Source organism: Ambystoma mexicanum, chromosome 10, assembly GCF_040938575.1.
Source record: "Ambystoma mexicanum isolate Mex_15411 chromosome 10, UKY_AmexF1_1, whole genome shotgun sequence".
NCBI lineage: Eukaryota > Metazoa > Chordata > Amphibia > Caudata > Ambystomatidae > Ambystoma > Ambystoma mexicanum.
Genome location: NC_090932.1, coordinates 468,300,876 through 468,316,113, shown reverse-complemented (window position 1 = coordinate 468,316,113; position 15,238 = coordinate 468,300,876).

Here is a 15,238-nt window from a genome sequence, read left to right as displayed (position 1 = left end):
AACGCGGTCGCCGCGCGCAACTGCAGTATACTGAGTGGGAGCAAGACATGACTGCCAATTCAGAACGGCAGGGGGCAGCAATGGAGAACATCGCTGAGAGCATGGAGCGTGTGGCCCGATCTGTGCTCCCCCCTGCTAGGCAGGTGCTTCTCCAGCAGCAGGCGGCACGGTCCACGGCCCGCTCGCTCAGGCTGGGCATGGCGGCCTCAGACAGGGCACGCCAGGCTGAAATGTCATCTCTGCGTCAAGCAATTGCTGCCCACGCAGAGGCGCACATGGATGCCCTGAGGGAGGAGTATGCTTCCCTCAAATCCACTCTGGGTGTCCTTATGATGTCCCAGAGGCAGCGGGCAGAGGAGAGGTTTGCACAGCTTGAGCGTACCATCTCGGCTGAGCTACAGGCTTGCCGGGAGGTGCAGCGGTTGTCCAGCCAGGCCTTGCAGGAGGAACTCCGTGTTACACTTGCTACCTTGCAAGAGGAAGCACGTGTATCACGTGAGGTTCTGCATGCAGACCTACGTCACATCGCCACACATAACCAGGCTCACCCGTCCGGCAGACTTGCTGCCGACGAGGGGCAAGCTGCGGCTAGGCGTGGCCAGGCTACTGTGCCACGTCCTCCTTTACAGGATGAGCCAGACTCGGACGACCATCTATCTCCCACATAGGTCAGGCTGTGCAGGCGTTGAGCCCATGGAGGTTTTTTTTATGGCTCAGCATCAGCTCATGTGGATGTTAAGCAGCACCCTGTACCTCCCTCCTGCTGGGTGCCTCCCCTCCCCCCCGGGTCGTATGTGGCCATTTTTGATTTTTCTTTTAGTTTAGTTAGTAAGTTTCTGTTTGATAGTTAGTTTAATTAGGTAATGTAGGTTTTCCATAGTTAGGTAATTAGTTAATATAGTTTAAAATTGCTTGTCTATTGTGCTTTCATGTGACGGTGTGGTGCTTTGTGGCTTTTGATGGCATCCACTGTCTGTTCCAGCTGGGCCCTTCAGGCTTGTCTTGTGTATGTGTTTGCTGCTTGGGGTCCTTGACTCACATATGCTACTCCTGCCTCCCTTATCCATGGGCTCGCAAGGATGGTTCGGTGTCACAACCTTTTACACAAGGGCTTTGGACTGTCATATCTGTGGCATGTCTGGTGCTGTGTGACTTGTGTTTACACCCCTAGTGGGGATGATTTTGGTGTTATTATCCACTGTTCAGCTTTTGCTAGATGGGGTGTTTCATGATTAATGTGTACATTCATTGCTATGCATTGTGTAGTATGTTTCTTATCTTTACTGTACACATGCTTGTTGCAATTCATGCTGTAGATAGTGTTCCACACTTTGGATGTGTAAGACGGACTGATGGTGTGATTTATGATGTGACTCTCTGACATGGTCAAGTAATGAGATGCCTGAAGAGACACACACAGATGACTTTGAATCATTAATCATGTGTTTCATGCCCTTTCTGCAGGGGGATGAGCCTCCAGAGCACCTTTGCCAGCAGACATGGCCCATTGGACGACGGAATTCTGGACACGTTTGTTGGTGCCCACATGCACATGTGTGCACAAGCAGAGGCACAGGGATTGCAGACCTACATCTTAGAACTGCTGACATGTTCCAAGGAACTTCAGGCAAGGTGAGCAGCACGGGGGGGCCACAACACAGCAAAGCTTGCACCAGGCGAGTTGCACATGCAGGCTTAGTCACAGCACTGAGGTTGAGCTTGGACGAAAATTGGTGTTGAAGCACACAATGCAGCTCAGATGTGTTGGTGGACTGATGGCTGTTGATTGTAAGGTTGTCTGGGACACCTGCAGGGGCAGAGGCACATACCCTCCAGTACACCAAGGTCCATCGAGGCACTTGTATCAACCATGTAGCCTTCCGAGACATGGAAAGGGGCAGCTCACAGGGACATACAGCAAGGGACATATTCGGGTGCAGTGCATTTCATTTCCATGTACGTTATGATAAATGCACTGCCAACTTTGTTTCGGTCATGGTGGTACACAACTTGCTCTGAATTCTTGGCTTGCTATATGGGTATGTCTGCTTACCCAGGGAACATTGCATGTTGTGTGAATTGTGACACGGTGTTCCATTTGCCACGCTCCCACCGGCGGCTGACTTACTGCATTGACTGTGTATGACCCATCACAGGGGTAATGTTATATATGGGTACGAAGCATCTACACCAGATTGTCTGTTTGTAGAGTAGTTTGTTGCTCTGGGGCATGTTTGGTGGTGTGTTTTTGTGTAATTGGCACGTACAGGTTGTTGACTGTGGCTCTCTTTGCAGCATTGCAGTGCTCCTGTAACCGGACCTGAAAGTGTGCAGGCAGGAGGACAGCACTCAAAACCAGAGCTAAATGTCTTGTTTTTCTTTCAAACTGCTCTGCATAGGCTTGCTGGGGGGTGCACTAATGCATGGATGAATGTGTAATTCAATTTGGTATGTTTTTTTTCCCCTAATCACCCGGAATCCTATGCAATTTTGAACCCTGTACCCTCTACCCGGTGTTCCTGCTTCCCGTACCTATCCAAGCAACGTTCCCTAACCCTCTTTCCCCGCTGGGGTTGCGGATGCCTGTGTAAGCCCCAAACTTGCAGGCGCTAAAACCCTAGAGGGGGTGGTTGGTTCGTGCCACTCCTAAGCCTGGACTACAGAAGGCCATGACAATGATGTCCAAGTTTGTTTGGATTGTGTATGTGTTCATGCAGGTAGTACATTTTCGTGCATTCCCTACTTTCATGTGTTATTCCTCCTCCCCTCTCCTGCCACTCATTCCAGTTATCCAGTGTGCCAACACCTGTCCTGACTGCATATCCCTGACCCTCCTTCCCCACCAGGGTCTCAGAGGCCTGTGTGAGTTTGACCTTGCAGGCACCCGGGACACGGTGGGGGTGGTTGTTTCGTGACACTCCCGCGCCTGTACACGGGACCTGTGACAGTACACATCCGTTCATGGTGCATCATTCTATGTTATGTACCACACATGGTTTACATCCTGTTGTGACATTCTTTTACTGTGCTACCTTGGTTGTTGCATCATTGTGGTAGTACTTGGCCTTTGTGAGGTACTGCTACGTCAAGTCATCTACTGGAGGGTGTTCTGGTTCGTTTTTCTGCCTTGGATTTTGTGATTTTGGAAATGAGTGTGGATTCTGAGGGTGCAGGCACCTTTTTACACACAAGGTGGGAGATGGTGACAAAGGGGAAAGGTGATCCTGTGGCCAGGTGGAATTGAGGGTTGAAGGCTCCATGACCCAGGTGCAGTTGTTCAGTGGCTCATGGTCATTTGTGAGGGAGGGGGGGTTGTTGTTGATAGTTGCCTTGCCCTGCAGTGTGATGGGAACCCTGACATTGTAATGGTGGTATCCTATGTACATGTTGTGTTCTGCTGATCAATGCCTGTTCATGTGTTGTGTTTACCTTTCAGGTGCGAGGGGATGGTTGTGGTTTGACATGCTGGGGTGTACACATGGTGAATGTTCACATGTGATGTGTAGAGAACACTGATGGTCACTTGATTGCACATGCATATGTTGAGTGCATGTCCTTGCTGACCCACACACTTGCACTCTGATGCACTACATGTACTACCACCCTTGCATATCCACGTGTACACTGTTTGCCTTCTGGTGCCCACTGTGTCCCTGCGGCACATGTTCTGTGACCAATTATGGATCCTGTACATGCCTAATTTGCTTTTTGATGTGGTCTGTCGCTTAGATGTGATGCTCAGGGTGTGCATCGCACACAATGGCTGTTCACTGTGCTGTGCGCTGAGCCGTGTGTTGCAGGAGTAGGGCACAGCACACAGAAGCTGCAGTGTTGATTTTGCAATGCACAATGTGCATGTAGACAGGCATTCATTGTTATGTTACGTCTACAACTCTTGTAATGCATTTGGAAATGACTTATTTTGGGTGGGAGGTTGTTGGTCAGTCATTTCATCCGATTCCAGGTCAGACATCATTGTCTGATGCCACTGTACATTTTCGACATGGCAATGTGTACCTTATTGTTACTGTGTTGGTGTATGGCTATTGCTTGCCATGTTATGTTGTGGTTTGGGAGGGTTTGAGTGACATAACAGTGATGGCCATGGCCTGTTTTGCAGGTGTGTGTGATTCACACCTTGCATGTCAGGGTCATCCGCTTCTCAAAGCAACTAGCTGGGGGTAGATCTCTCTCCGCGGCAGAGCCCTCCCTCTGGAACAGCCTTCCTGCCTCACTGGAACTTGAGGAGAACCATCTCCGGTTCGGGAAGCACCTCAAGACCTTCCTCTTTGCTTCTGCTTTCTCTCTGCCTCTCCCTTGCAAAATTCTTCACTGGAACTGCACTGAATCTGCAACTGGGCCACTCTCACTGACCTCGGTGCCTGGCCAAGCCACTCTCCACTTGCACTGCCTCCCTGGCAACCCCTGGACTGCGGTACTGTCTCTCTATCCCTACAGCCCCCCCTTCCCAGCACTTGTCTGCACTTACCTTTGCAGTTGCCACCAGCTGGCCTATGTATTTGTTTTTTGGTCTACTTACCCTGTACTGCACTCCCCCCCTCCCCTTCCCCTTGCACCTTTCCCTTCCCCCTACCTCTGCACTTGCACAATCTAAATGACACCTGGCCTAGTAGTACTGTTGTCTGTCTTCCCTTGTTCCCCCCTCCCTGCTTCATCGCACCTTGAAATACTTGTGTATAGGCCATATCATGTCATGTCATATGTGTGCCTTTTGGTCACACAGGATAGCTTGTGTTTAAGTAGCTAGGGATGCAGACAATGTGGCACTTCCATGGCAACTATCTCAGGGTGGTAGGGTTGTGACAGTTGACTGTCTCTTTGTCATCATCGATTGTCACCTGGTATGTGCCAGGCATGTGTGCACTCCGCAGGGGTGGGAGTTTAGATGAAAAATGTGGCCACAAGCTGGGTCCGAGCTTCCTCGCCACGTGCCCTGTCCCCTCCCATGGGCAGTGCCTGTGCCTGTGGTTGGGGATGTGGGGGCACCACCATGTCCACCGGGACGCCCTGCTGTGTTGCACCATTGTGCAGGACACATGCTGCCACAATGATCCTGCACACTACTGGTGGTGCATAGAGTAGTTGCCCGCCAGAGAGGTCAAGGGAGCAGAATCGTGACTTGAGCACTCCGAATGTGCGCTCCACTATGGCCCTGGTTGCAATATGGGCGGCGTTGTATGTTACCTTGGGTGGTGTGGTGGGGTTCCGGGTTGGCGTCATCATGTGGTTGCTCAGAGGGTAGGCACTGTCCCCTGGGGAGGTGTAAATGGTTGTGATTATTGTGGTTTGTTTATTTGTTTGTGTGTGTGTGACATGCATGCATGTGCAAGGGCATTTGTACTCACCTAGGAGCCAGGTGTCGCCATGCTGCCCAGCTTCCAGGGCCCGGCTCAGGGCGGACATTCTGTATATGAAACTGTCATGGGTGGAGCCAGGGTAGTTTGCATAGACAGAGGTGATGATTCCCTTTGCATCGCATATCACCTGTACATTGATGGAATGCCAGTGCTTGCGGTTTCGGTAGATGTGCTCAGTGGCCCTAGGTGGACGTAGGGCCACATGGGTGCAATCTATGGCACCGAGCACTTTGAGGAAGTGTGCCACCCTGAAAAAATCCAGGACAAAGGCCTGCCTTTCTGCGGGTGTTCTGGGCATGTATATGTGCCTGCGGACTGAGGGGCGCGCTGTCATGATTGCCAGTACCTGGTGTAGGCAGCGTGACAGCGTGGCCCGTGAGACCACCCCCACTATGGCAGTAGTCCGCTGAAATGACCCAGTGGCCAAAAAATGCAGGACATTGAGCACCTTATCCAAGGGGCTCAATGCTTGGGAGCAAAGGGCGGGGGATGTAAGGTCATCTTTCCACTCCCTGACCAGGTCTAGGATGATGTGGGGTGGAAACCTATACCTGCGACAGACCTGGTCGTCAGGCATCCCAAAAAGGCTTGTCCGTGGTGCGAAAATGCGTGCCCTGGCTATTCTCCTCCTCCTCCTGCGGTGTCCCACGATCAGTGCTGCGACAAATGGGGCATTCATCGTAGCTGTATATACGTGTTTGTTGTTTGCGCGCACTTTTATACTGTGCACGGCGACGCTTTCGCCTGCCTTCGTGTGGCGGACGCGTTGACGCCTGTGTGCGTCTTTTGCCATGCGCGGGTTTCCCGTATTCGAATCCATGAATACGGGTTGTTCGCATGCGTGTGGGCGTTCCGTGTACTTCCCTGCAGTACTTCCCCAGTTACGCCTTCTTTTTCACACGTTATTCCCCATTCCGTGTGTTACGCCCACTGTTCCGCCCACTTTGGTTGTGTGCGCCGCGCTATGTGCGCTTTTGCTGTGCGCGTAGCGCACGCCGTGTATGCCTGCGTGCGCCATGGCTGGATTGGGCGCACGGACAGCGGGAAACACACGCAGCGTCTTCCTTGAATCGCACACGTGCGCGTGCGCGGCGTTTCTCGCGCTTGTGCTTGCGCTACCTTGCGCCTGCTTGCGCTGGGATTTTCCGTGCACGTTTGCTCCATGAATCGACCCCTTATTGCCTTAAGGGCTGATATTTTGTTTGTATCAATATCCAGATTTTTGGCGATAGACGATTGGATATCTGCAGCTGGAAAGGGTTCAATGGCATTTGTAGTCGTGGCTTTATCCGTCCCTACTTTAATGGGCCTTTCATCACGTTGTAGCTCATTGATGCTACTGTGACATTGGTACACCCCAATTATAGGGTGCTCGATAGGCTCAGGAGAAAGGATGTTTGTTCCCACTTGGGAGTAAAGTCCAGGGGCTTTCATGTTTTCCGTAGCATGGAGCATTATATGTGATTCAGTAGATTTGGAGCCAGTTGACAGAGTTAGTTCCCCATTTTAATCGCATGTACCTTAGATTTTCGGAGCAGTGAAGGTTCCAAAACAACAGATTCCATTGTGTATTGGGAGTTGCATGCAAGTATTTCCTCGTCAGTGATTTGTGGATTTGGCACTGTCCCTGTTTGAGAAGCATGTGTGTGCAATGTTCTGTTGTTGGAGATCAGGGAAACTTGTGCACCCTCCATGTCTGGAGTCGTAGTTTTCACAGCCGGATACCAGAAACATCTAATATCGGCTCCAGCCGGTTTCCCTCAGGACACCTGTTTATTTTTCAGAGTGAATTTTCGGGCGTTCCTTTCATTAATCACAGAAGAATGCAACGACACATTTTCCCCATAAGTTCTTCCGCGTGTATAGGCAGCGCGGATTTAAGCATGTAGAACCTTTTTTTATGAAGAATGATAAGGCAAGTCACTTCCCAGAGCAATGATGTTTAAGGTGTGGGGGATAGGGCTGCAGGCGAGGGCTGTCAGTTGATCAGCTGATCCGCCGAACAGCACTCACTAGACTGCACTCACTCAGAAGTGCCATACTCATGGATTTATCGAGCTTCTGGGTAAAGTGGGAGGGGCCTTGCACCAAAAAGCTGAAAACAACATTTTAATGCCTTGTAAAGGTTTCCCTCGCTCCTTAAAATAGTCACAAGTTGCTTAATAGCGTTAGTAATAGTTTCTACCAACTTCAACGTCGCAGTAGATATCCAGTGGCAAGTTCAGCTAATCTTGTCAAAAGCCATGAATCAGAGATGATCCTGCCGAACAGCACTCCCCAGACAGCACTCACTCAGCATCTTTTTAATCCTACCTGAAAAGTATGAGGTGGCTCAGAGGTTTGAACATAGTCATACAGGGTTGATGTGATGCACACTCCAATTGTTTGCCACACATGGCAGCAAGGATATGGGATAATTCTCATGAATGGCAGACTCCAATGATAACTTCAGAAGTATTATAAGAATTCCTTATTTTATAGTCGATGGCACGAGATCTTAGCTCATGGAGAAGTTTAGCACTGTGGTTTAATGCAAGTCTATATAATAAACTGTCCAAGAAAGTATGCAAGGCAGGGTGCAAGGGGACACCTGATATGAGGTATCGTAAGGGAGTTGTGACAATGTATACTGAGACTGTCAAAAAGGTGAAAAGTAGATTCTTTCAGGAAAGAGGGGACACAGAAAATCAGACTGAAATAAAATCAGAGGCACTAAGACTAGGAGAGAAGGCAGTACTGTCGCTAATTAGTTCAGGTGTGGATACACAGAAGATTGAGAGATTTTGCATAGGCCATCAAAGGGGACAGAGACATCTTAAGTGTGATAGCACCCTCACAGCAGACACAAATTACTTCTGTGGGTTAACCGCACAGCAAAGCTTTTACGAATAACAGATGTGTTTGTCAAACTTTACAAAGCCATGATATTGCTCTATGAACGATTCATACTTTCGCCTCAATTGTGATAGAGCAAAATATATGTTCTAGCTTGTTTTCAATCTGTGGTGGAATAAGGTACAGATTTGTTTCCCGTGTGGGACTGAATCGTGTAAATGGGTTCCATGAATCAACTTAAGCTGAGACCCAGGAGGCCAAAGACTCTAATTTGACCTTAGGATCGAACGAGGTAAATGAAGAGGTATGTTTTTAGGTAGTTGGGAAACATTCTTTGTTGGCACTTTGCACCAGGCGTGCTTTGCTGTGAGGCAGTAGAGTGTTGATTGTAATGTTACATTGAGGATAAGTAAAAGGAGACAACAATAAAAACTGATCAAGCAAAAACTAGGATCTCTTACCATGGTAAATTTGCAAGGGCTGTTTATGTTATTAATGCATTATTTTATTTACAGGATTGTGTTTAGCACAGTCCTCAGTGCAGCACCGAACACTGGTGTGAACCTATTTCCAGAAGCTTCTCAAAGTAAATCTGTTTAAATATTTCAAATTGACCATTGCCATTATCCCGCGCTTGCATCGCCACACAGTATCAGTATCCCTGCCTTAATAATGCCTCTTTACTTTGGCTGTGCATTCATCCAAGAAGTGACGTCTCTATAATGCATTAAGTTTGGCCTTAGAAACGCACTTGTCAGTGTGAAAAATGTGCACTTTAACGTTTGAAAACAGTACCCCTTCAGAGGCACCTCATGCTTCTTAAATCGAACCCCAACATGTACGCTTAAAACTATTTTGTAAAGCAATCCTAACTCTCATGTGGAGAATATTGTTCGCACTGTAAAAGGAAAACACGCAATAATTCCTAAAGACGCTCAGGGAGAAAAGCACATAGAGGTTATTTTTGGGTAAATATCTGTTGCTCTTTCCCTCGCCGGCACCCTCTTAGTCTGCCTTGAATGCTGAAATGTGTTGCTAAGCTCACCGTGACCTGCCTTATTTTCTGTTCTACTGCACAGGAGTATTTTAAGCAGGAGAGTTTTCTCATTGATAAGCTGCAAAATGTCTACTGCCGCGTCCAATCAGGGGGCTCCATCATAGTACATCAACAGTCTCTGCTTTCCGATTTCCACTTTATTTTCAGCAATATATTCCGTGTGCTTGACTGACTGGCTCGAAAGAGTGTGACAGGTGGGCAGGGGAAGCGCGGGAATGGAACAGCCTCTTAACTGGTTATTTTTTTTTCAAGTGTTCAAAAAATGAGTGCAGAAGGAAGCCTGGTCCTATATTAAGATTGTACAATGTACATTGTTTATTGAAAATATGTTTTTTTAATGCAAGAAATGCTGAACCGAAATGTGCCCAAACAATACCAGAAAGCAGTTTCAACATTTCTGCTTGTCCATATTTCCTCTCGAGAAGTCCTGTTCCCCACTAAATGCCATGTGATATACTTTAACTCTCTAGACCAGTAAAATATTTGAAAATTGGGCGTTCTGGAGATCCATGTTTAGTTTTGCTTAAGTTCCATTTTGACCTACTGGACGAAATGTAGACTTGCTACCTTCCTTTTTTCACTTCCAGATTGTTTGTTTTCTTGTTGCCTCTCACACCTTCCCTACTTCGACCTCCTAATTGTGCTCGTTAGCCACAACGCGATTTCTCCTGCATTGGCAACATTGTGTAGAGGAACAATACAGCCGTGAAGAAACTACTGAACCACGTGTGTGTGCGCCTCTTCAATTTTTTGAATTGTTATTTTAGGTAATCTTTTTGCGTTCATATTGATGTGACTGTGCGACTAAGCATGGGCAAATCTATTCATTTTTGTCATGGATGAAGGGAAATACTAGTTGCACACAAACCAACGTTCACAGGCCAGAGATGGGATTGAGTGGCTGTTCCAGAGTGTGCTGATTTCTTCTGATGGATCAATCAAAATACTAGTTGGGAAGGAAGATATCATAACATTTTTTGGCAGCCGGAGATTACATTCAGTGGCTGTAAATGTGTGTGCTAACCTCTGACAGATGCGCTAAAATAGTAGAGGGAAAGAAACAATTCTTAGAATTGTTTGGAGGTGGAATTATTCATTCAGTGAAACACAGATGCCATCTTCTTGTCTTTTGGGGCTGAAGAAGTTGCAACAGTTTTGAATGCCAACTTGTTTGGAGCACCTAAATATATTGCAAAGAATGGGATTCTTGCTGCTGTGTTCTACACCAGCCACATCAATTGCTTACGGGATGCCAGACGTGTGCACCATAAATTAAAGGCATCCATTTTGCACCCAGCAGCAAGACCACAAATGACATTGGTGTGCAAAACTATTTACTACTTTCTCAGGGACTGCAGCTGCAGGAGGAGATGTTTCAGCACACTGTCTAGGGTGCAGAAGCAGTAGAGGAGATGCAGAGGGTATCTAGTGATGATGAGCTGGGATAAACAACACAGTGTATGTGTACAGGACATTGGAATGTACTGGTCTCTTCCAGCCCCCCCACCCCCAAACTGAAAATAATGATAACGATGAGCAAAACAAAGCACAGGTTGAAACAAATGTTTCTGGAAACCAGTGATACTACGGAGGAGGACAATGCCACAGTTACATAGACAGAAGGGAAAGACAGTGCTACTCCTCAACATTGTATTGTGTCTTTCAAAATACAACCTGAAGATCTGAAAGTGAAAAACATAAGCATGTGGCAACCGCACCAATTTCTCCACTACCATCTTATTCATTGCTGGATCAGCATAGTGGGACATGTCTTTTCCAACAATAAAATTCAGAGTGGGATATTTCTTCATACAGTAAATAGAAAAAACAATCACCTTTTGCCTCTTGCACTCTGTGAAATTATACTGTGTGCTGGGCCTATATTGGGACCAACTTGTTTAAAACATATATGCAATAATTTTAACAGGTCTGGAATCAACCAAGAAGTCCTCTACTACTGCTCTGTCACAAGCAGATACCATATCATCCCCCATCAGCTACCCCAGGAAAGCAACAGAGCACAGAGTACCCCTGGACAGTTCCCTGTTAAATGAACATGGCCATTGTTTTAGTTTTCCATGTTACGGGGTAGCTGAAAATAGTTCTTGCTGTTAAAGAAGAGCTGCAAATATGTACATTTCTTTGATTTTCTGTGTCAAGGATGAACAGTAAGCATGAGAATTTCTTCATTTTTCCATGTTAAACGAGTGCCCCATAAAGAATTGTATGGGTTTTCACTGTTTAACCAGAGCTGCAAACAGGATTTTTCTTTTTTGGAGTTATTCCTGGTAAATGAGAGCTGCAAACTTGACAATTATTTGGGTTCCCCCTTTTATATGAGACCTGGAAAAATGAAAATTAATTGGTTCTCCCTGTTTGATGGGTGCTGTAAACATGAGCTTGTTTATGGTCTCCATGACAATCAGAAAAACACAATTTCAAGCAACCACCAAAGTTCTCCAAACACTGTAGTACACATGATTTTTATGTGGAGAGTCTTAGCAGTTTGTTATCTAAGTCAGACACATATTATCAGGCAACAGCATCTCATAATAAATTCTATATTCCAATGATTTGAAACTGCAATCATTTTCTGTGGTGTATCTTCATGTTCTGCAGCATTAACTGCTTTCTTGTACACTTACCAAATTACATAACCTGAACAGTTGCTTAAGAAAACAAACTATCAGCCCCATCAATGACAAGATGGAAAATTCACAGAACTAGCAATGTATCCACACATATAAAATGCTTAGGTATGTTTCCATACTTAGCTGATGCAATTGCTCTGTGTTTCATTGCCCTTTCCTGTCCAAATGGCAAAGTGCACCAACTTGAACAACAGCTATCATTTCAACATATGGATTTAATTTATCTGTGTGAGGTTTCCCTCTGCTGTCTAAATGGCAAAGTGCACCCACTTCAACAACAGCTACCATCTCAACAAACATAATGAGCATGCTTCTACGCAGTCACCTTCACCTTCCAAAATTGCAAACATTCGGACGTTACTTCTTTCCACCCCCACTTCTCTTCACAGAGTGCAAAGCGGTAACACAAACATTCAGAAGTGAATTCTTTCCTCAAACATTTCTCTTTGCACAGGGCACAGCTTTTCCAGTGTCAATGAACAGTAAATTACCACCTCATCGTTTCAGTATCTAAAGAGAGAATCGATGTAGGATGAATGCCTCCTAACAAGCTAAAACTGAAAGTAGGTACTGTAATTATGCTACTAAGCAATCTTCTGCCATCACAGGTACTCATCAGTGGAACAAGGTTGACAATTACACATCTCCAAAGGCACATCATAGAGGCCTGTGTTTTTGATGGAACTTAAATACTGTTTTAGTACGGAGCATACCTGTCATTGCATCTGATACTTTTAGCCTTTTCAATGACCATTAATAAGTCACACAGACCTACACCCCATTCCTGTAAGTGATCAGTGGTAATTCCAATATTTAAGAAGGGGGACAGAAGTGAGCCTATGTATTACTGACCAATATTGACATTTAAGATATGCTAGAGTGATGTATGTTACACCAGGAACAGCTAGTGATATTCAAATAGCCTTATTAGTCTATCCGGAATTGTAACTTGCACCTCAAAACCTTTAAAAAGTGTTTGATTTTTGGCTTCCTCTTTATTCAGTCTAGTTAATAGCAATAACGAATTCAGTGGCTTGGTGCACTTAACATATGTCTCCACATTTAAAAAAGGTGTTGTGCTTTCTTCTATCCACGACAGATAAATCATTTAAGAAGCCTGTTCCTATATGGGAACGTTTTGAATGCTGTGGGTGAAAACGGAAAATACTGAAGAGTGGGTGGAATGTAATTCATTGGATGTCTGCTTTTGGGGGATATTCTAACAGTATCACAACCATGTTCTATTATTGGCCAGCAAAAGGAGTCAATGAAATTTGTACCATTGCATTTCTCCAACATTAATGTTTTTTTTAACAAATCAATTGCTTTGAACATTGCTTCTGCCACTGAGTAACATGTTTACCCTCTCACACAATTGAAGTCATTCTGCCATAGCACAGATCATCAATAGCTCAAATATCTCCATAGCCACACTTCTACCAGCGCCAAAACCATCAACCTGCTTTAATGGTGGTGGTGGTAACACTGGAATGCTGGTAGATGGTACCACTGGCATAGTGCTTTGCTATGTAAGTAAGACTGAGTTGCACAGAAAGCAGCGAAACTGAAGATGCTTGTCAAGGTGTATCTGATACAGGCAGGTGTATCCTCCCGAGTATAACCTGCAGACACTTCCTCAATGCTCTCATGACTGCTGAGAGTGCAGTGAAGGAGGAATCACAGTAAGTAGAAACGTGTGCTCCGCAGTCAGAAACATATCACTGTCAAGTGTGGCTGTACGTTGAAATCAATGTGCATTCCTTCCCAGTCGTACACACTTGACTAGCCTCTTGCAAAGGTTGCCTTTCACAATGAATGTCTCCCCTTTACTGTCCTCCTCCATGGAAAGGTAAAGGGCGGCCAGACCCATGACAATCTGGCCAATGTCATGGTTGGGGATGTCCTGTGTTTTAGGTGAAACTTGTTAAGGGATGGATGTGACTGCGTTGCTCCCTCTGAAAAGGCACGCACAGGTAAAGAAGGATCAATCTCTCACTCAGCAATATGCTGGGGGACCACCGGTGTTTCTCAAACCCTGTTTCTCTGTAAACCCCTGCAGTACTACCACCCACACCCTACCCTTCCTTCTTTGAGATGTCCTACTCTTCCCAGAAACCTAGAATGCCCTCTCACTGATGAGATGAATTTCCACCACTTCCTCTCTAACTCCATTCCCATCCACCCAGATGCATTCCCTGGGAAGTCCAATAGTGCATGTGCATCTACCATAGCCTCCTGCATTTCCATGATTGCCAGAACCTCCACAGACATTGCACAGTCACCTTCCACCACCTTTGGCACAACAGATAGTCCGGACAAAACGCAAAAGATTAAAGGAATACCATGATATGGGGGTGTCCAGTCAAACGATCGAAAAAAAAAATCGAAAAAAACGGATCGAATGACCTTTTGCTCGAATGCAAAAGGATCGAAAAAAAAGGGTTGAATTTTTTTTATGTATATATATATATATATTTTAGTTTGGGTTGGTAAAAAAATGTATTTAATAAAGAAAACGGGGGGCTAGGGGGAACCCCGCCCATAAAAAAAAATTGACCCTTTTTTTCGATCCTTTGACTGTCAATCAAAAGGCATTTCGATCCTTTTGTGTTCGACCCTATCCCTGGGAACCTGATATGGGTGAGTAAATTAAGGGAGCTCTATTACATGAGCATGCAGCATTTAGTAATATGGACACTCGGATATGTAAATACAAAGGAAAAATGATGGGAACTGCATTGACTAACATACATCAATACATTAACAATTGCTTTGCTACACTGGTAGGGTAGTTCGGTTAACAATGCCTCTTCTGAAATACTGTAAAAATCAGTGTGTCATATCACTAAAACCCAAAACCTAGAGAATGGCTTTCTCACAGATGGTTAATCTGAGAAAAAATGAGAAATGCAGAATTAAAGGTTCAGTGAGATAAAGTTATTGCATCGTCTGAACTGTTGCGCTGCTACATGAGGAACTGTGGAGAAGGTGAGGAAAAAGTTGTTACAGCAGGCGTTGCTGTGAAAACGGAAATTAGAAATACATTTAGATAGAAATGTGTTTATTTGATGCTTGGAAGGAAGAATTAATCGGACAGCATTACGTGTTTGTGATGTTGTGGGGTGGGTTAACAAAGATATTCTGATTTGATGAACTTACATATCCTCATGGAAAATATAGGCAGAAGGAAAGGGGATATTAAAAGTGACTTCACGTTTCTATAGAGAAAAAAGAGTGAACAAAGAAGGAAGAAAAAAGGTATTTTGCTGTTTGGTTCTGAAGCTTTTTGACATGAGGCGGATTCTTTTTATCTGAAT